Source organism: Aethalodelphis obliquidens, unplaced genomic scaffold (genome assembly GCF_003676395.1).
Source record: "Aethalodelphis obliquidens isolate GAN/ISIS:26980383/991018 unplaced genomic scaffold, ASM367639v1 scaffold33, whole genome shotgun sequence".
Classification (NCBI taxonomy): domain Eukaryota; kingdom Metazoa; phylum Chordata; class Mammalia; order Artiodactyla; family Delphinidae; genus Aethalodelphis; species Aethalodelphis obliquidens.
In genome coordinates, this window is record NW_020837977.1 from 13,847,404 (window position 1) to 13,868,540 (window position 21,137).

General features: G+C 50.4%; 1 long non-coding RNA gene across 1 annotated transcript in view; it reads right to left on the reverse strand.

Annotated features, from left to right (window-relative positions):
- Positions 1-16,513, reverse strand: part of LOC113631512 (uncharacterized) — a 69,941-nt gene extending 53,428 nt beyond the window's left edge. The window contains exon 1 of the long non-coding RNA XR_003437366.1: positions 16,298-16,513. This is a non-coding gene — a long non-coding RNA (uncharacterized LOC113631512). The remainder of the gene's footprint in view (positions 1-16,297) is intronic.
- Positions 16,514-21,137: the final 4,624 nt, after the last annotated feature.

A 21,137-nucleotide genomic window follows, 5' to 3' on the forward strand; every position in this document is an offset into this window, starting at 1 on the left:
AATGTGTCTATCTTATTCTCAGGAAGCAATTCCCCCCAGCTCCAATCCTAGTCGTCACTTGATCAATGTCTCAGAAGCTAATATTAAATTTATAATGTTATAGCAATGATCATCACGGCTCTTTGCTCCATCTTTGAGCTCAGAATCAATGCAAAGTAGACACAGTTGTTCAACATGGCAACTTTATTACAAGAAGACTGTAGTGGATACCACGGTTTAGATATGGCCACTATTGGCTCTTCCTAATGGAACACCACATCTGGACCAAAAGACAGCCCAAACCTCTGCCTTGTCGTACCCTCTCAGTTACATCAAGCACACAGCAAGCAGCAGACCCAGCTTCGCAGCTCCTGGAACCCATAATATTTGTGAGCTGGCAAATCTCTGAGAGAGGAGAAGGGCTAAGATGCCACACTCGCTTCTCACAACCTCAACAATCAGACCCAAACACGCCCTCGCCCGGACTGAGGAAGGGCAGAGGAAGCACGAGGAAGAGGCCGGGAGGGTCGCCCCAGTAGAAGGAGCCCCGCACTTGATTACACACCTACGCCTCTCCAGCTGCTGCTGCGGCTTCTTTGTCTTTTCTCCTCCTCCCCCCAGGTCTGAGTCGGGATGGCTCCCCACGGCTTCCCCATGTATCACATGCCTGTCGGACGGCCACCGCCACAAAGCTACACGTTCGCTTCGGCCACGGCCACAGGCTCAGTGTGGCTGCCACCAGCCCCGCTGACTCAGCCCTGGTCAGGGTGGCCGGTCTGCAGAAGGGACTTTTTCTGCCTCGACGTGAGTCATTCTGAGTAATAACAGGAGCTGACAAACTCCGCAAGAACCTCTTTCTTCTCTCCTTGCCTCTGTCCCTTCCAGGCGGACACCAAAAGGTCCTGGCCACCTTTGGCGCTCCCAGGGCTGCAGCTCCTATGGCCACCTGCTCCCCACAGGAGGCTGCAAATCTGCCCACCCCGAATCTGTACTCCAGCTGCCCTGCCTTCCTGAGCCCGCAGGGTCAGCAGGTGAGCATCCCAGCTCTGCCTCTGGGCTGTGTGACCTTGGAAGAGGCACCTGGCTTCTCTGGACCATAGCGCCCTCCTCTGCAGAATGAGGACCACAGGCCCGGGTAGAAACGTGAAGCTGGCGTGGCAGCAGGCACCCCACAACAGGCTGCCCCGCTCCCCACCCCCCAGCGCCTCTGCTCTTCTCTGCCTGTTTGCATCTCCCCCCGCCCCCCAACTTTCGCCACATCTGTCCTGTAAGTTCAGCTTCCCCAGGAACTCTTTCCTGCCTCCAGGCTTGCTCGGGTGCCCTCCCTGTGCCCATGGCCTCCCCTGCCCTGCCTCTTTCATACCCTTTCCTCAGGGCTTGGAGATTAATCCGGGTCACCTGTCGGCAGTCCATAGGTTTTTCAGGGCGGGAAGCTTGATCCTTTGTTCCCCATTTCCTAGCCCGTTGGCTGACTCTAATGCAAGGTAAGGGGAAGGGGACAGGAGAGCCGTTCAAATCGCAGCATCCCAGCTTCTGGAAATCTATGCAATGTCTCCCTTTTCGTGTTTATAACTCTCCAAACACAAAATCTCACCTCTTAGACTAAACGCTGCCCTCTAAGGGCCCTGGGACACAAACCACGGCCACTCAGTGGGCAGCTTCGTGGGTGCTGCTCTGCTGGTGCTGGGTCAGCGGCTCCCAGCCTGGGATCACAGAGAATCTGGTGCCGGGTGCCTGCCCTGCAGCCCCAGGCCACGTGTGCACACAATCGTACCTCTCCAGTACAAACAGCCCTGGAAGACAACACCAGTTTGTTCCAGAGAGAGAGGAATTCTGAGCAGTGGCTCTTTCCTGGATGATGGAGTACTCTTTACACTGGAAACATGGACGGTCTGAGCAGATTTATTCAAAAACATCTTCTCCCCTTGTTTCAGACTAGGGAGGGGGTTCCACGTCACCTCTGACGGGTTTGTGACAGTGATACTGGAAACATGGAGGCTTCCAAAGATATTTCTGTGCTGCTCCCCACGGGGTGCGCAAATTCCAGCATAAAACCCAGAAGTGAGAGGACACAGGAGAATGCCAAGTATATGCACAGTTTTCTGGAAGACTTGGGCATAATTTCTACCTCTGATCAGTCTCACTGTGCAGACGATTTTGCATGTAACAGAGACATTTTTTTTTTTTTTTTTAGCTTGAATCAGGCTAAGGAGAAAAACACTGCAGCCTTTTATAAGGGAAAGTGTCTCCCCAAGGAAATAATTGAAGGCCCCAATTGCTCAACTCTTTCAAAAGAGACTGTACAAAGTTCTCCTGAAAATACTGTGGGGAATAATTCTGTGTCAGCTGGGGAATTGGCTCGATGATCTAATAGGTCTTTGCCCTTGCTCTAATTTCTATGATTCATGTGTGACTTATTTAATTGTTATCATCTATTGCAGATATATAAAAGAATGCTTTTATTCTAAAAAAAAAAAATCTAAATTCAAATCATCTTTAATATCACACCAAGTTCTTACTCCCATCAGCCTTCAGAACATTGACATATTAACTTTTTGACCTGTCTTGAACCCTCCCGCTACCTCCCAGGATACAAAAAGTACATCTGCAGAGCTGCTGGGTGTACTGGGGAGCCCTCACCCCACAGTGCATTGAAAACAAGCTTGGGAGAACTAAGGGTTAAGTGAAGTCCCCTAGGAATTCCAATCTGTTGCAGGCTGCTCATTCAGAGGCGGCCTGGGGCCTAGGTGTAACCACAGCTAGGCAAACAATGCCTAACTGCCTTATCCTCAGCAGCACTTAGCATTTATTATGGTCAGAAAACCACCTGTTACTTGGGAGAGATTCAAAAGAAGTATGGGCCATAATTAAAGCAAAAATGAATAAAAACATATTGCGAATCACTACCCAACCCCCAGGCAGCTGTGTGATTTAACTGTGGGCTTGATCTATGCTATTAATCTGGAATTAAAAATAACAGACAACAAAACACAGACCCAACCAAGGCCCTGCCCTGCCCTGGGGTTTTGTTTCTTTCCAAGGCCGTGACAGTTGTGGTTAGTAACCCACTGCCAGCAGAGATGGCTGCAAACCTGAATGGTGTCTGGCAGCTGGCAGCCAATCGGAATCAAACGCACCCCTGCACCAGTGTGACTACCCATAAATGAAGTTGAAGGAGCGAGTAGGGTTTCCATCCTCCCACACTGCCGGAGGCTGTCTCACGGAGGCCTTTTAACCCTGCCCAAGCCAACAGCTCTTTTACCCTAGGAGAATCACACCTGACCACCTGGGTCCCTCCAGGAGATACTTCAGGCATCTCACTGGGGAACATCTGAAAACACACTTCTCCGACCGACCGTCAGCAGGATTGCAGTCAAACACAGAACATCGCATGGGAGGGTCAATGGCGGGGGGGGGGGGGGGGGGTGGGGGTTGGCTTCTACTTGCAGGTTCTGTTTGGTGGCTCCTGGTTTGTTTTTAAGGCTCTGATTCCACCTCTTTAAGCTCCTGTGAAATCTTCTGGTAGAACCAGGCTCTAGAGGGGGTGAAGGAAAGGGCAGAGGGGGTGTGAGGTGAAGGAGAGAGGGGCAAAGCAATTTTGTGGCACCCGGGTGTTCCTAATTTTGTATAAAACATTACTCTTAAAAGAATTCAGAACTCGGTTGACATCCAAGCAAATGTGCGAAAACTGGGAAAAGACAAGCTAGCGTTCATTTCAAAAGTTGAAAGCATCGCTTTGATTTGCAATGATCTTTAATCTACCTCTTTTACCACAAAGAAACACTGCAAAGAAGGGAGCCCCAAATGTCACGAAATGAAGCCTGCCGATGTTCTGTTGGCATATATTTTAATTCTTGAACAATTACCCTGCCATATACGTTTATTCTTGAATGTTATATACTGACACATTAAATTTTGGAGTTGAAAGAGAAAATGACACACGTAAATACACCCAAATACAGAGCCGACTTTACAGTGTAGTCTACTACTCTGCGTGAGTGTGTGTGTGTGTGTGTGTGTGCGCGCACTACAGTAAACCTGTGAAAAGTTAAAAGAATGGCTTGTTTATTGAAGTTGACTTCGAATCACCCTCAAGGACTTTGAATATACATGTTCATGCCCTGAAAGAGTTTTGGGTTCGTCTTTTCTGGGATATGCTATCGTCTATATTTAGGATGTAATCTCTAAACTAGCAAACATAAGGGGTGCTGATGCGAATTTGTACTTGAGGGTGGCCTTTATGCGGCTGCAATCCTATTGCTGCCCTTAGATGGCTCCTCCATTGCCTTTCAAATTAATTACACACTGTCATTAATTCAAACCTGCCCAAATACGGCCCCAAACGTCTTTTCTGGATTCACCCTGCATTACTCTACAAAATCCATGGCGGCCACAGATGACTCCTCGGAGCGTCACAAAGCTCGCTTCCATCTCTTTACCTCTCTGTCTCTGCTCACCCTATTTCCTCCTCTGGAAATGCCCTTCCCAACCAATTCTAGTTGAAAACTCATGCCAAGGATCATTTCCTGGATACCTTGACTATGTCGTAGTCATCACTGTATCCCCAGCACCCAATGACGTGGCAAGGGGTAAAGACTCCATAGGCATTGAATGAACGGATTTCACATCCTTTTCAAAAATTGGTGTTTTAATTAAGCTTTTTCCTATCCCTCTGCCTACTGGACCCCAGAGTTCGGTGCTGGAATTCTCTCGTGGGACTTCCCATACTGTATCTGGTATCACAGTCACTTGCCTGCCCCTCGTCCCCCAGCCCCTCCCTCCAGTCCCTCCATGGTGGTCTCCATGTCTTGCTGACTATCTGTTGAAGTATTCATCCACATGCCTTCCATGGGCCTCATACTCACTCAGTGTTTAACAACAATAATAATATCTAACTCTGCAACAGTGCAGAAAATTGTACAAAGCACTTTCCCATTTATTATCTCATTTTATCCCTGCAATAAGGATACAAAATAGGAAGGACCATCATTTGAAAGATAATAATGGGTAATACTTATTGAGAGCTTACTTCAGGCCAGGCATGTCAAATACATGACTTTGTTGAACCCTCACAACCCCATGAGGACAGCCCTATTTTTGTCCTCATTTTACAGAGGAAGAGCCTGTGGCCTATGTTGGCTCAGTAAAGGCCAAGGGCACCCAGCTGGGAAGTGGCAGAGCTGGGGCTGGTCTGGCTCCAGAGTCCAGGCACGTCGTCACTAGCCCCACCTGAAGCTTAGAGAGGTCGTCAGGAAAACTCAGAGCTACAAATGTCTCAGTTCTCCCACTACACCCTACTGCCCCTTCTCTCCTCTGGAAAGGACTCTGGCGACAAAAAAAAAAAAAAGAACTGAACATAGTTTGAAAGCTGAATCTGATTAGCAGGATAGTGGTTAAAAGCACTGATTCTGGAACCAGAAATCCTGGGTTCAAAGTCCAGCTCCACCACTTCCCAGGAGTGTGGCATTGGGCAAGCTGGTTATTTCCCCTGTGTCTTCTATCTCCATCTGTACAATGGGGCAGCGAAAGCATCACCCCTTAAGGGTGTTGTGAGGATTAAGTTAGTTAATACATGAAGAACAGGAGGAATGGCGCCCTGCCCCTCTCGGTGGGGCTCTGAAGCCAATGGATGGTTCCAAACGGCTTCGCTTGGCTTCCAGGATCTCTGTGTGCTAGAACCACTTCTACACCTTCAAAAGGATGATTTCCCTCCACACAGAACAGGCCCTCACATCTTAAGCCCGGTATAATGGCGTGGTGGGCACTCTAGCATCTCCGCAGCCTCGTGCGTGTACGAGAGAGCCGACCGGGGCTGGAAGTGAAGCCTCCTGCCAGGGAGACAGTCTCCTGGTCTAATGTGCCCCCAGCCCACCGCCCTGCGAGAATCCAGCCCATTAGGAAGAAACTAATGGCCACGCAGATGCTCACTTTGCCCTGGCTTCACACATGCGCCTCCAGATGGGCCTGACACTCTACACCATCCTGGCTTCCATTTGTGCGCACTTAACCCAACTAAAAGGCCCCCAGCGGTGCCGCCTGCACACACTCCCAAGCCCTCTTAGCCACCCAGCTCTCTACCTCCAGCTCTCTGCTTCTCTTTTCCCTTGTTTCCTTCTATTTCTCTGTCTCTCTGAGCTTCTCTCTCTCCACCTCTTTCCCTGTTTGAGTTTTGCTTCTGCTTTCTCTTTTTCTCTCCCTCTCTCTCTCTCTCTCTCTCTCTCTCACTCACACACACACACACCCCATGACATGCTAACTGGGCTCCCAGGAGAGTGTGCCTCACCCATACAGGCAGAAGTGAACAGAGATGGTGAGAAAGGACGCACTTCACACCTGTCAATTAAGCTCAATCGCCTATTGTGTGAAAATAGCCCGGTGCCCAGGAACAGGAGCCTGGCTGGCTCAGGCCCAGCCTCGGCTGTCCCTCCAAAGTGGGCCCGGGGAACAAATGCTCCTCGTGTTCTCCGTGGGCGAGAGCATCTCCTGGAGTGTCCCAGGAGCAGGTGTGGGCCCCTCCACGGCGTGGATGCAGGGGCCAGTTCCCAGTGAGTTCACAGGACTGTATGTACTGCAGTTGGTCAGCTCTTTTTACAAAATTCCAATTACATAGCTAAAGGACAAAAATCACATAAGGAGGAAATAGGTGACATCCCGGCATTCATGTCACCGGAGTATGTCAGCTGCAAGGAAATGTCTTGGGGCTGGACTGGCCGTAATAGGAAAGAAATATGACCCAAAACAAAGGTGCCTCTATTACTATATTACTTGTGATTTCAAATGGTCTGCCAACTGGAACAGAGCCCATCGAGAGGGAAAGCTGGATGTCACCATGAGGGAAGGTGGGAATATTTTTAAGGGTAAGCTGAGATCCAAGTCTTCATCTATCATTTGATGCCCTTGACAATTATCTGAGGGCTCACAGTGTTGAAAGCATGGTACCAGCTTTCAGAGGTTGTCCCCCAGCCTCACGGAGCTTACAGTTCAGAGGAGAATAAGGACAAGCAATCAAGAAGCACCCACGTTGTGTGTGGAGTGTCGCGGACACGGGAGTCCAGGGTATGAACATGGAAAGTAAGCGGGGGCCGGGGAGGGACCAGAGTTGAGCAGGAAAGGCCTCCCAAAGGACATGGCACAGAAGCTGAGTCCTGCCGCATGAGTAGAGTTAACGGCAGAGGGAAGGATGAAGGGTTCCAGGTGAAAGGGACAGACAGCGCCAAGGTCAGAAGGGAGAGAAGCTGGAGAGGGGGGGACGCCAGATGACAACGGGTCTGATGGGCCCGTTAAGGAGTCTGGGTCTCATCCTCAGGTCAATGGGAAGTTATTAAAGGGTTTTAAGTGGGGTGCAATGTGACCAGAACTGCACTTCGGACGCATTGCTCTGACTCCGGTGGAAAGAGAAGAACCTTGGCAGCAGGAGACAGCTGTAGTGAGACACCGGAGGGCATGAAGGAATCAAGTGGCGTTTAGGAGGCAGATCAATAGGGCTTGACGGCTGATTGAGAGGCTGTTAGGAGAAGGGGTCAAGGAGGACCTCTCGGCCTGTGGTGTGAAGAGTGGCACCCTTTCCTACCTCCGGGAAGATGGAGGAAGCGCAGGGTGGTCAGGAGATGATGTGTCGGTGTGGCCATGCTGATGATGCTTATGAAACGTCTGGCGCTCAGACCCTACGGTGACACACGATCCAACTCCTGGAGTTCATGCCCTTGGGTGACCCCTTCCCCTTGAGTGTGGGCAGGACCTGTGACTTCCTTCCAGCCAACAGACTATGGCAAAGGGGATGGGACATCACTGCTGTGACTACATTACGTTACGTTACAGAAGACTCTCGCTCGGCCATCCGGAACTAGAGACTGTCCTGCGGGCTTGACGCAATGAGCCGCCATGTTGGGAAAGCCCAGGTGCTGAAGAAAAGGCTGTAGACACTGAGACTGGGGGCCCCCATGGAAAGTAATTCTGCCAACACCTGAGTGAGCCTGAAACCAGATTCTTCCCTCAGCTAAGCCTCCAGATGAGATCACAGCCCAACCAACACTTTGATTTCAGCCTTGTAAGACCCTGAGTAAAGGACCCAGTTAAGCCATGCCTGGACTCCTGGCCCATGAAAACCACGAGATAATAAATGTGTGTCAGTTGAAGGCACTAATCGGAAAATAACACAGTATCTAACTGGAGACAGCGAACAAGCACTTGATGTTTGGATCTGGACCACGAGACCGAGGTCAAGCCTGGAGATACACATTTGGCAATTGTTAACGTATAGGTAGTAGCCAAAGCCATGGGAGAGTGTGCAGTGACAAGGAGAAAGTCCAGGACAGAAACTTGAGGATCCACCAATGCAGATGATAAGCAGATGAGCAGGGGTCTCAAAGGGTTCTGAGAAAGGGTGCCCAGCACGGCAGGAGAAAAACTAAGAATACGGCCGTATGAATCGCAGCTAACATTTATGAAGAACTTACCACGTGCCAGGTACTGTTCTAAGTGGATGGCAAGTATTAATCCATTTAATTCTTACAACCCTGTATGAGGCATTATCACATTAGTACCCTTATATTACAGATGAGGCAACTGAGGTACAGACAGAAGAAGGAGCTTGCCCAAGGTCACACTGCAGAACAAGGGTTCTAACTCAGGTGGCTGCCCCCAGAGACCATGTTCTCTGCCCTCTTTCTTACGCCAAATTGACTCTTCCTGTTCTGAGGAACAGAAACTGAACGCAAACTGACTTAACCATGGGATTTACCAGTTCACCGTAACTAAAACGATGAGGGGTAGAACGTGGGACATATTTGAGGCACACCTGAGGGGACAGAGGCGATGTCATCACTTCTCTCTCTCTCTCTCTCCCCCTCCTCCCTTCCGCCCCTTCCTTTCTCTCTCTGTCTCTCAGCGCAGCTTCCCCTGTGTTGGCTTTATTCTCAGACACGCTCTACTGACTCCATGGCAAAGAGAGCTCCAGGCAGATCCTGACTGATGTTAATCTCCACAGAACAGTTTTTCTGCCATCACTTGCCAAGCCTGAACCAATTACAGGGTCCAGGGCGATGAGTTCCCCCTCCAAATTTAGAATCAATTGAGAGATGAATGCAAGAGCCAGACAAATAGAATAACATGTCAGATTTAAAGCTGGGGAGTTGGGGGGACAGTGGCATGGGGAGGATAGAGACATGACTCAGGTGTTTGGCAAAAAATGGGCTTTTCTAATATTGCACCTAAGAAAAAAGTTACCACCAGGCGTGGGCAAAACTGGACCAGTGGGAGATGTCCCAGCAGGGGCAGAGCCTGGGACCACAGCCTGTGCAGCCAGGCCAGCCACGCACATCATCGTGCACCTGCTCTCGGGCATGGGAGAGAAGAGAGCTGAATCTCGCAGGCCCTCTCCCAAACTCACCTGTCAGATAATTCACCTCTCCACCCACCTGCCCATCTCCCCGTCCAGCAGGGAATAATGGAAAAGGAAAAAGAAATTCAAGCACAGACCTATCAGAACGGCTAAAATTTAGAAACCTGACAAAACCAAGTGCTGATGAGGACATAGAGCAACTGGAAGAATCGTCCATTACCAATGAGAGTGCAGAATAGTACAGCCACATTGGAAGACTGTTTCTTATGCAGCTAAATGAACTTTTACCACATGACCCAGCAATCCCACTCCCAAATATTTAGCCAAGAGAAAGGAAAAGGTACGTCCACATGAAGATCTGTACATGAATGTTTATAGAAGTTTTACTCATAGTCACCAGAAACTTGAGACCATCCAAATGTCCCATCAACTGGTGAATGATTGCACAAACTCTAGTATCTGCACAATGGATACTATTCAGCAATTAAAAAGACCATGCCGCTGATAACACACAACAAGGTGGAAAAATCTCACAGGCATTGCGCTAAGTGAAAGAAGCGAGTAGTATTTCATCTACGAGATGTTCTGAAAATGGCAAAATTATAGGAACAAAATAAGATCACTTGTTGCCAGGTGCAGGGGATGGAGGGAGGGATTAAATACAGAGGGGGATAAGGGAACTTTCTGGGGTGATGGAAGTATTCAATACCTTGTTAATGATAGTGATTACATGACTAGATACGTTTTTGTTTTTTTTTTAATTTCTCGAACTGTGTGTGTAAAAAGAGTGACTACTACTGCATGTAAATTAAACTCCAACAAACCTAACCTAAAACAGAACAAGAATAAACAACAAAAAACAGGGGTGTTATGCTAGTTCTCAAATTTTAACGTGTGTCAGAATCGTTTGGAGAGATTATAAAACACAGATTGCCGCGTCCCACCCAGAGTTTCTGATTCAGTGAGTCTGGGGTGGGGAATGAGAACCTGCATTCTTAACATGTTCCCAAGGGATGCTGATACCCCTGGTCCAGGGGCCACACTTCAGGAACCGCTACTTGTGAAAACCCCTCCACGTGGAAACAAGGGGCAGGAGACAAGGCTTCACTCCTAACCAGCTGTTTGAGCAGCTCGGGGCAGGTGGTGGGGTCGCTGAGGGAGACCAGCCTTTCCACAGACAGCCCCACGGGAAGACAGGGGATCTTCCAAGAGGAAAAGAGTGGGTTCTTTTTCCAAAGGTGGAGGATCAGAAGGTAAGTAGCCCCAAAACAAAGTCTACTTTGGAGATGTACCAGAGAAGCCAAAGGAAGCATTTCTACAAAAAAGGAGTGGGAAGCGCTGTCAGATGCTCAGATGGGTCAAGGAGGTAAGGACTAAGGGGATCCTGCCAGATTTCGCGGCACGGAGGCCACTGTGACCTTGGACAGACCTCCTGTAAATGGGTGCTGGTGCTGGAGCCGGAATGCAGAGGGATGGTGAGGCCAGGTGGGACCATGCAGTGAGTGGGGAGCCATAGGGACCTGTGGGGTGGGGAGGGGAGGGGAGGGAGCAAGGGGCCAGGGCACCACACTTCTTTCTTCCCACGGGAGATACTTAAGTGAGGAAGCAGTCCGTGAATGACGAGAGGCTGAAAGTAAAGGTGGAAGAGAATGGTCATGGAGTGAAGTCCTTAAGGAGGCAGGCCAGGGAGGGACCCCGAGCGCACAGGGGACAAGTGGCTGCGGAGAAGCACGAGCAGATGGGCACCAGCAAGGAAGACGGTGCAGATGTAGGGATGTTTGTGAGTTCCGTGGAGGGAAACCGAGCGTCTTCCCATCTGATGGCCTCGATTTGCTCTGAGGAGGAGACAACGTCAGTCAAGGGAGGCCCTACAGCACTGGGTTGAGAATTCAGTCTCCAAAGTCAGAGTTCAAACCTGCTGCATAACACTGGGCGGAGGACTCCAGGGCTTGACCAACATCTATAAAACGGGGATAGCGATGGGACCTTCCTCAAGGTAAAGGTGCCTAGAACTGGGCCCGAAATGTAGCAAATGCTCAGCGAGCGTTTGCTTCGTGTGAGTGAGGGTCTTGAGGAATGACTTAACCGTAGACCTGCTAAGAGACTTAACCGTAGACCTGCTAAGAGGTCACAGCTATTAAAGTTTAGCTTCCACCAAAGAAGTAAAACCCTGGTGAACCCAGTGGGCCGCGGGTCCAGGCGATCTGCAGAACGTCATCCGCGACCCTGCTCAACCTCTAACAGACGCTCCACCTTGTCTGTAAAACTCTGAGAGCCAGTGTGCACACGGGAGAGCGATTCAGAAGTCCTGGGTTCTGCTGCGGCTGCAGCCACGCCCAACTGTGGGAACGTGAGTGTTCCGGAGGCGAGGCCACTGTTGAGGTCATCTCTGAAGTTCCATCAAGACCCAACAAGTTGGTGTTTCAGAGGCTCAGAAGTGAGTCACTCGCCTACAGTTGGCACCTTCAGACGGATCCACTGTGTAAGAAACCCAGGGGGAGGGAGGGGAAGGGAGCTGGACCCGGTTAACCTGTGGAGTCCAAGGTGACTCTTCTCCCCACCCAGACCACCGGCCACTAGCCGCGGCCACAGGTCAAGGACACTGCTTCCATCTCATACAACGGAAAAAGGGAGAGCATTTTCCCCCCAAAGCATTCCTTCTCCCACTCTGTGTGCCCGAGCTGGGCCTGCATTTCCAACGACGTTTTTTCTCCTGGAATTCCTTGAGCATGATCCAGGTGTGAGTCCCAAATTAATCACAGGAAAAGCAGAACGACTCCAGTCCCTTTGTTCCTCTTCCAAAAGGTGAGGTTTTTCGGAGCTTCTGGTTTGTGTTTTTTCTTCCTTTTTTTCCTCTATGACCTTTTACTTCGGGACTCACCGAACGGCAGTTACCATATTTCATCAGTCCTAGGATGCACATTTCCCTCACATTCAACATCTGGGAAATGGAGATGCAGTTTACAGTCCACGGCACCTTAGCTTTGTGTAGTAGTTAAATTGCCCATCTGACAATCAGTGTCTTTGTTTGCATGAACTATGGAAATTGTTCTTCATTGAGTGCCTCAGCGCTGGGACTTTACGTAAATGTTTTCCACGGGTCTAACCACAGCCCTGAACGCTCGATGTGATGCCCCATATTATGAGGGAACTCGAGGAGCAGCCAGATTCAGTGACCTGCTTGAGGTCACCCGGTGCATAAATAGCAGAGCGGGCTGATGCCAAGTCACCCTGCTTCCTGGAATATGCGAGCTGGATCAGAATCGTCAACCAACCACAGCCATGAGCAGTGCAGGGGAGATGAACAAGGTTCACAGGAGGATTTCAACTTACACTATACTGTAATGTATGGACATCAAGAGAGCCATGTACACAGAAATTTAGAACCAGCCGTGGCAAGAAGCAACCAGAGGACTGTTATCTTCCCTGGGTCTCTCAGTCTTGTAAACACGGTCACAGTGACGATGACATCTACCACTCATCAAGAAGCTGCCCATCACTGGGTCTGTGCCAAGCATTTTACCATGTTGTCTTATTTATTTTCTCACAACAGCCCCCAAAAGTAGATAGCATTGTCCTCATTAGAAACTGTTGCTTAGAGTGCTTAAGTTACTCACCCAACATTACAGATCTAGCAAGTATCAGAACTGGAATTCAACTCTGCCTGGTTGGCCCTGGGGAGCACAGAACCCCTGGGCCATTCAGCCCCATGGTCAAAGGAAGTAGAAAGGATGACCTCTGAGGTCCGGTCCCTAAGAGGCAGTGGTCCTGCTTTTACAAATAAGTACACAATGGCACGATGCTTAGTGATTTGGGGTTGACGGTTCCTCCGGAAGTTAAACATAGAATGACCATGCCATCCAGCAAATCCACTGCTAAGTCTATACCCAAAAGGACTGAAAGAAGGGACTCAGACGTTTTACAGTAATGTTAGCAGCATTATCCACAATAGCCAGAAAGACGGAGGTAAAGCCAAACACCCACCAACAGAGAAGTGCTTAAACAAAACGTGATATACGTGTGTATATAATATATATAAAGGAACATTTTTCAGCCTTAAAAAGGAACGTCGTTTGAACATATGCTACAACATGAATGAATCTTGGACGCTCTGCTAAGTGAAATAAGCCAGACAAATACTGTGATGCCATGTATATGAGGTACCTAGAACAGGCACGTTCACAAATCCAGAAAACAAAATCGAGATTAGCTCGGGCTGGAGGGAAGGGAGGGTGGGGAGTGACTGTTTACCGGGCACAGACCTTCTGTTTGGGATGATGGGGAGGTCCTGGTGATGCGTTGTGCAGCCGGTTGCCCGACACTGTGAATGTACTTAATGCCCCTGAACTGTGCACTTTAAAATGGTAGGTTTTATGCGGTGTAAACTCTATCACCATTTTTTAAAATCACCAAGGAAATGTATTGGTGACTAAGCATGCTACCCCAAATCCAGAGCAGGAAAACTCTTGAGACCTGTGTTCAGAGAGAAGGGACGAACCTCGTTCCCACAGTGTGTCAGGAGCAGCAGCGAGGGCGAGAGGGGAAAGGGGCACGCCTGGGAGGGGAAGATGCACAGGCAGAGGATGTGGGTTCTGCCAGGCGACGCCGGGCGCACACACACCCCGAGCATCCCGGAGCAGATGGCGAGTGCTGCCACGCCAGCAAGGAACAGCGAGGGATCTCACGTCACTGAGAAATAAACCATCCTCCTCCGGTCACACGCCCGCCTTCTCACATATCAGACAATACTGTATCCTTCCTGGAACCTGTAAATGACATCCGTGCATCCTAATTTTCACTGCAAGAAGGAAGCAGTCGACTCATGAAGTCGCTTCTCGGCCTTCAGGGGACGTGGCAGGGATCTAAAGTGTTTCCTCACATCAGATCCCCAGGGTCTGGATTACAGAGTGCTGCGCAGCCCCTGATAAATGAGCTCTGACGCGTGCTTCCTGCCAGGGGGCCGGCGGACAGGCTTTCCCGGGGGCTCCGAGAAGCTCTGTCCCCCGCAGCGAGGCTGAGGCCCCGCTCCCGGTCTCTCTGGACGCGCGCCTGCCTCCTGTTGAAACAAGCTGCACCCCGATGGGATGCTTGCACGCTCTTCTTACAGAGAAGGGAATCAAGTCCCCCGTTGAGAAGAATCTGGAAGGACTCTAGGGCTCACCCGTCTGGGCTCCTATTTGCGTGGGTGTCGTGGGCGGAGACGAGGAGGCCGATGAGACCCGGCCTGTCTCATCTGGGGAGCGCGGGTGCTGAGGAAGAGCCGGCACTGGTTTCAAGATTTATCAGAAACACAAACAAAGGAAAGTATTCTCTGAAAACGTAGCAAAAGCCCCAACTCAGGGTCAGAGGCTCATTTAATACCTCCAGTCCACTTCCGTGGGCCTGCGGAAATCTCAGAACCGCCCAGCTACCTCGGTGCAAAGCTTTACCTGCGCGCGGGCCTTTGGACTGTGCGCGCTGGGAAGTTGGCAGCGGCTCCCTCTCTGTGCCCAAGCTTCCTTGCTCCAAACAGGAGACATTGAAATAGGTGCTTTCCAAGGGTGATATATGTGCCATGTCGCCACTCATTTTGCATTTATAATTTTTAATGAGAAAGGTAATATATAACAACAATAAGATTTATGAAATGGAGACAAAGTTAATTACCTCTAATCCTATTGTCCTAACAAAGGTCACTTAGTTTTATAGTTAAGTGTTTTAAGTCTTGCAGCATAACTGGTTCTGGAAAACACTAAAATGTTTTAGCTGTTTTTTCAGGACAAAAAATCTTATTAGTACATTTGATTTTTTTTTCATGATTAAGCCCTTATACTTTCTAAACTCCAAGGCCCTGTTCTGTGTCATGATGACTCTTGTGTCCTCCACAAGTCATATGTTGAAGTACTAATTCCCAATACCTAAGAAAACTGAGTATATTTGAGGAAGAGTTTTTAAAAGAGGTAATTACGTTTTTTAAAAATTACTTTATATTGGAGTATAGTTGCTTTACAATATTGTGTTAGTTTCTGCTGTACAGCAAAGTAAATCAGCTATACCTATATATATATCCCCTCTTTTTTGGATTTCCTTCCCATTGAGGTCACCACAGAGCACTGAGTGGAGTCCCCTGTGCTATACAGTAGGTTCTCATTAGTTATCTATTTTATACACAGTAGTGTATATATGTCAATTCCCAAAGAGGTAATTAAGTTTTAAATGAGGTCATTAGGTTGGGATCTAATAGTGGGTGACTTTATAAGAAGAGGCGATTTGGACAGACACGCACAGAGGGAAGACCAGATGAGGACACAGGGAGAAGACGGCCATCTGCAGACAAAGGAGGGAGCCCTCAGTAGGAACCAACACTGCAGACATCTTGATCTCAAACTTCCAGCCTCCAGAACTGTGAGAAAATAAATATCTGTCGTTTAAGCCCCCGAGACTGTGGTGATTTGTTCTAGCAGCCCTAACAAAGCAATACAGTGAGATATGACTCTTTCTTGGTAAACTACTGATCACACTAAATGGTCATTGACCACAAGGTCCACATAATAAAACCCAGGAAAACACACACACACACACACACACACACACACACACACACACACACACTATTTTAATAGCTACAGGTCTGTTACATTGTAACATGAGTGTGTTTTGCAACAATTTGTTTTGTTTTGATCCTGGAGCAGAACAGGGTCTTGCAAAGTAACCACATCCTCTCCCCCAGCTGCTTCTCCCTTCCTGCCAGCCAGCTCCACTCACATAGGTGCTTTGAGAGTGAGCCCAGCACAAGGGGTTGGGTGGGAGATCTCCCTCTATCCTGGCCTGCCTCTCCAGTCCTTTCCGAGAAGGTCTGGTGAACAGTCTGTTCATTCTGCCAAAAGGGAGACGAGAGACAGCCCCCATACGCCGCGTGCCCGCAGTGCCTTCCGAGTGGCTGTGAGCGGAAAGCCTTCTCCCGGGCTCAGACCCCCGATCAAACCTCCAGTGACTCACCAGCGGCAGGGAGAGCAGCTCCCTTGGCCTGTGCGGCCGGCTTCCCAGCAGCACTACTGTTTGCTTTGGGGTGGAAAGCTTCAGCTTCTCCTGTCCAGACCTGATCGTGGCAATGGCAGCCACACAGAGACCCGTTTACGTTGTCACCAGTACCGCTATAAACAACACCACCAAAGAGAACAGAGAGGGTTGGGCTGTTTTTCTTCAGGGGAGCAGGCCGCATGGCCCTGCAATTTTGAGTCGGTGTAACTGGGAACCACCAAGAGTTGAATCGGTAAACACTCCACCCTCTCCTCATTCCTGCAACATTCTAAAGAGACAGTGAAGGTCAAAAGGGACACAGTTATCTCTGCACCCAACTGCATGAGTTTCTGAAAACAGCTGCAGCCCAGCACCCGGATGACCTCAAGGGGTAGGAAGAGTGAATAAACGTTAGACATCGAGGTGCAGAAAAGCTCCTATTATGCACAGAAGAGGACGGGGGCCCGCACATCCCTGAGAATGTCTCGTCTATCAAGCGACCAGGAACGGCACCAAGAAATTGCTAAAAGGCACAGCAGCCTGAAGGAGCATCAGTACTGACGCTGCAGTTACAACCTAGGTTCAGCTTTTGCCTCAACCAGACGGTTCATCTTCTTTCTCATGGGGAACTCTCCCATGACTACTGTTACCTCCTCTCCTTAAAGATCAGCCTCTGCATTATCACTTCCTTTGCGTTGTCACCGAGGCCACGAAAGCTAAGGGAGAGAGTGACACCCGTGTGGCCCTGCCCTTGGGTGCTTCCTCCAGCCTCCCCAGGGATGTCATTTTTTGCAGGGATGTCATTTTTTGAAGGGACTAGCCGGGCTTCCCACAGAGGCGCCGCTCTGGGCCAGCGCTGCCCTAAGGAAGTAGCTAACAGGGGAGACGGTCACCAAAGCCATCAAAGGGGCTCTAACCTTGGACTTGTTCAGAGTAGGTTTTAAGGACCGCAATTTTAGGAGAAGGCATTGACCAGACAAAGGCAAGGGCTCTGTCTCTGTGGGCAACGCGTTCCACACACATCACCCCACCTACTCCTCACGAGTCTGTGAAATATTTATGCCCCCATTCTGCAGATGACCCGCCTTCCTTCAGGCCTCGGTTTATGCCAGCTTCTCAGTGAAGCCTTTCCTGGCCACGCTCCCTGAAATACCAACACCAGCCCCTCCTGGAACATTTCTGGTGCCTCTTCCTGCTTTGCTTTTTCACCATACGACTTTATCACTCTCTAACATGCTAGTTTACTTACGTCTCCTATTTAATGTCGGTCTCCCCGACTCATATATAATTTCTATATAATCATGTATTATAAAAGCTCCATTAGGGCAGGACCATGTCTGTTCTGTTCACAGCTGTATCCCCAGCACCCAGCACAGCACTCAGCACACAGTGCAGGCTCATTCATGTCTACTGAATGAATGAATGAATGAATAAGGCAACTGAAGTTCCGAAGTTGAACCCAGCAATACAAGCTATTAAAAGGCAGAACCAGTACTGGATCTCAAATCCTGCCCCAGCACCAGGCCTCCCTTCCTGGGAGAACGGCTAAAACTGCTACATCAGCTGCGGCCTGGGAGATGGACGACCAGACAAAACGAGGCACAATAGGACCCAAAGGGGAGCAAACACATGCTGTTCGCATTTTCTTTGAGAAAGGCTAGAAAACCAAAGGCAAGTTGAAGGACCCGGGAGACAACAGAAAAGTGACAGCTGATTCCAGGCGGGCAAAAGAAGAAAAACATAGGAAGATAAGGCAAAATGAAAACAGAAACAGAGCTTGGGGTGGAGAAGCCTCCTCCATCCCTGCGGCTTTCTTTAGCAGCAGATGGAGAAAGGAAAAATTCATACAGCCTCCTGGAGAGTCAGGAGAAGAGAAAAAGAAAGAACAACCAACATGTAAGAGAGTGAACTTTGCAAACAGCTTAAGGAAGCCCTCAGGGCTGCGATCCCGTAGGAGCGATGGGGTAGGACTGCCAGGCGTTGGGGGTGAGAAAGTCGTGGTGGGGGAGGAGGGATCCTAAATTGGGGGGTTCTCTCGGAGTGGCCTAGAGGGGGTCGAGAAGCTTCACAATGAGAATGAGCCAGGTGGAACATAAGGGGGAGCTCAGCACCTCTGAACAAAACCAACCTGCACAGCCCGACTGTACAGGACCCACCAATGAAGGGAGGTTACACTGGGCTTCGATGATGGACATTTCCAGAAACTTCAGGCTAGAATCTCCCCCTGTCCAACACCAGTGATTATAAGAAGCGGCAGACATAGTGGCTTCCCTTGGGGATGAGCCCAGGATTCTTAAGGGAGGAGGCAACGGATTCAAAATATCATCGTGGGGCTTCCCTGGTGGCGCAGTGGTTGAGAGTCCGCCTGCCGATGCAGGGGACACGGGTTCGTGCCCAGGTCCGGGAAGATCCCCCATGCCATGGAGCATCTGGGCCCGTGAGCCATGGCCGCTGAGCCTGCGCATCCGGAGCCTGTGCTCCGCAACGGGAGAGGCCACGGCAGCGAGAGGCCCACGTACCGCAAAAAAAAAAAAAAAAAAAAAAAAAAAAAATCATCGTGGCCCTGCACTGTTATGGGTACCACCTCAACCCCCTGAGGTTCAGAGCCTGGTCCTGGGGGAAGGTGCCTTGTTAGGAAAACACCTAACAAGGGTAAATGATGGGCAGGGGAGCACATGAGGACAGACGGGATAATGACCCGAAACTGAGAGCTGGGGACCAGGTGACACCCCAGACCAGGCCAGCTTGCTGGAAAAATCCAGCAGCCTTCCAGGAACCTGACAACTTTTGCTGGCAAGGAACTCCTGAAGGGTGGTCTCAGAACCAAGATGCAGGCATGGGTTTTACAGAGAGGCCCTGGAGTAGGCCCCAGGGCGAAATGACAAGAAGGGAGGTTGAACTTCCTGGAATCACATAAAGGCTTTTCCAAGTACCTCTCAGAGTGTTTACTACTCTTGGCTGGAGTAACTACCGAATTAAAAATCATCCATATGGGTGAAATGACATGATGTCTGGGATTTGCTTTAAAAAGTCTCCAGGGGACTTCCCTAGCTTTCCTGTGGTTAAGACTCCGCACTCCCGATGCAGGGGGCACGGGTTCGATCCCTGGTTGGGGAACTAAGCTCCCGCATGCCACATGGCACAGCCTAAAAATAAATGAAATGAAATAAAATAATAAAATAAAATAAAAGTCTCCAGCCCCCTGAAGATGGGGAAGGGAATGGAAGAAACCTGATGGGCAAAATGTGACACAGTTTACATATTGAAGCTGGGTGAGGGTTACAAGGGAGTTTACTATACCAGTGGCTCTCATAGCGCCCTTTGGAGACCAGCAGCAGAATCACCAGGAAACTTGCAAATTCTCAGGCGGCTGCAGGAGACCTCAGATCTACTAAATAAAAACCTCTGGGGGTGGGCCCAGCATTCTGGAGTTTTCACCAAACCTCCCAAGGCTGCTGCTCCCGTGATTCTGATGCTTGCTCAAATTTGAGACCCGCTGCGTTATACTATTTTCTTTCTCCCTCAGTGTTTGTGCAATTATTTCCATAATAAAGGCTTTTAAAAAAAAAAACCCAACCCTATGGGCATTTTTGTTGTTGAGTTGTTTATTTCTTACATCACTTGTCTTCAATTGCCATTTAACTATTGTTTTGATCTTTTCCTGGAGCCAGAACTAAAAGCCAGGAAGCAGATGCGACTACCCCTCTCTCCCTCCCCTCCCTCCGCAGTTTGCAAATGTAAACTTCCTGTAAGAGACGCCCAGGCCGGGTACACAGCACTCACACCTGAAGAACTGGGTCTCCAAAGGGGCCCAGGAACAGCCCTCACCCCAGCCCCCCGCAGCGGGGCGAGATGCCGGGCGAGGAGACGCCTTCCAGGGGTCACCCGACAGGAGTCCGGGGCCCAGAGAAACTGCCACCCGCTGATCCTGGGGGTCAGCCGGAGCTCCCAAGAAACGTTCCCCTGGCCTGCCTCTCAAAACTGCAGCCCCTTGATCTCCGTTCTCCCTTTAGGAAGTTCTTTAGAAAGAAGACCGAGAAGGGAGTGGCGGAAGCCGGGGCCGGGTCACGGGGCCGCCCCCTGCAGCAGCATCCTCTCCTCCCTCCTGTTTCTGCTGCTGGGAGCACGGGCGAGGCCGGGGAGGCCTGAGTGGCCGCGGGAGGGAAAGGGTTAACAGGCCGGGGCCACCTTCCCCTCCTGGCCAGCCGGCCCCCCTCCCCCCCACGTGCTGTAAAGCAATCCCAGGGTTCCTCTTTGAGCTGTTGGCCTCAGGGGCCATTATGGGAAGGAAAGGTAGCCGGGCTCTTTTATCTGCAAGAATCCATTAAGCTTGGCCTCGGTGCCGCGGGCCGCTGTTTACGGGCAGCTTCACTAGGGCACCGTAGGGGGACCTCTCCCCAGCCAGGACGAAGGCGCACCTGTACCCCATCTCACCGCCACCACCCCTCCCCCGCCAGGAACTGGAACTCGGGAGGCGGGGAGTGGAGAGCAAGAAGCCCCCAGACCAAACCAGAGTTCCGAGCAGTGGAGCTCCCGGTTCACACCTTCCTGTACGCCGGGGGAGGGGGCACACGTGCGACGGCGAGATGGGAATTGAGCCCCTCGCGGTCTTCGACTCTCCACGCAAGTCTGCGCGCCGCCCCTCGGGTGCTGAACGCGGGCGGGAAGGCGGGCGCGGCAAGATGCGCACATGTGCCCGTCGGTCCGCGTGTCGGTCGTTCGCCGCAACCCGCGGAGCGTGTGCTCCCGGCCCCATCCCCCAGCCCGGGCGCTCAGACGGCCACCGCTCCCCGCTACACCCGCGCCACCGCCCGCGGTG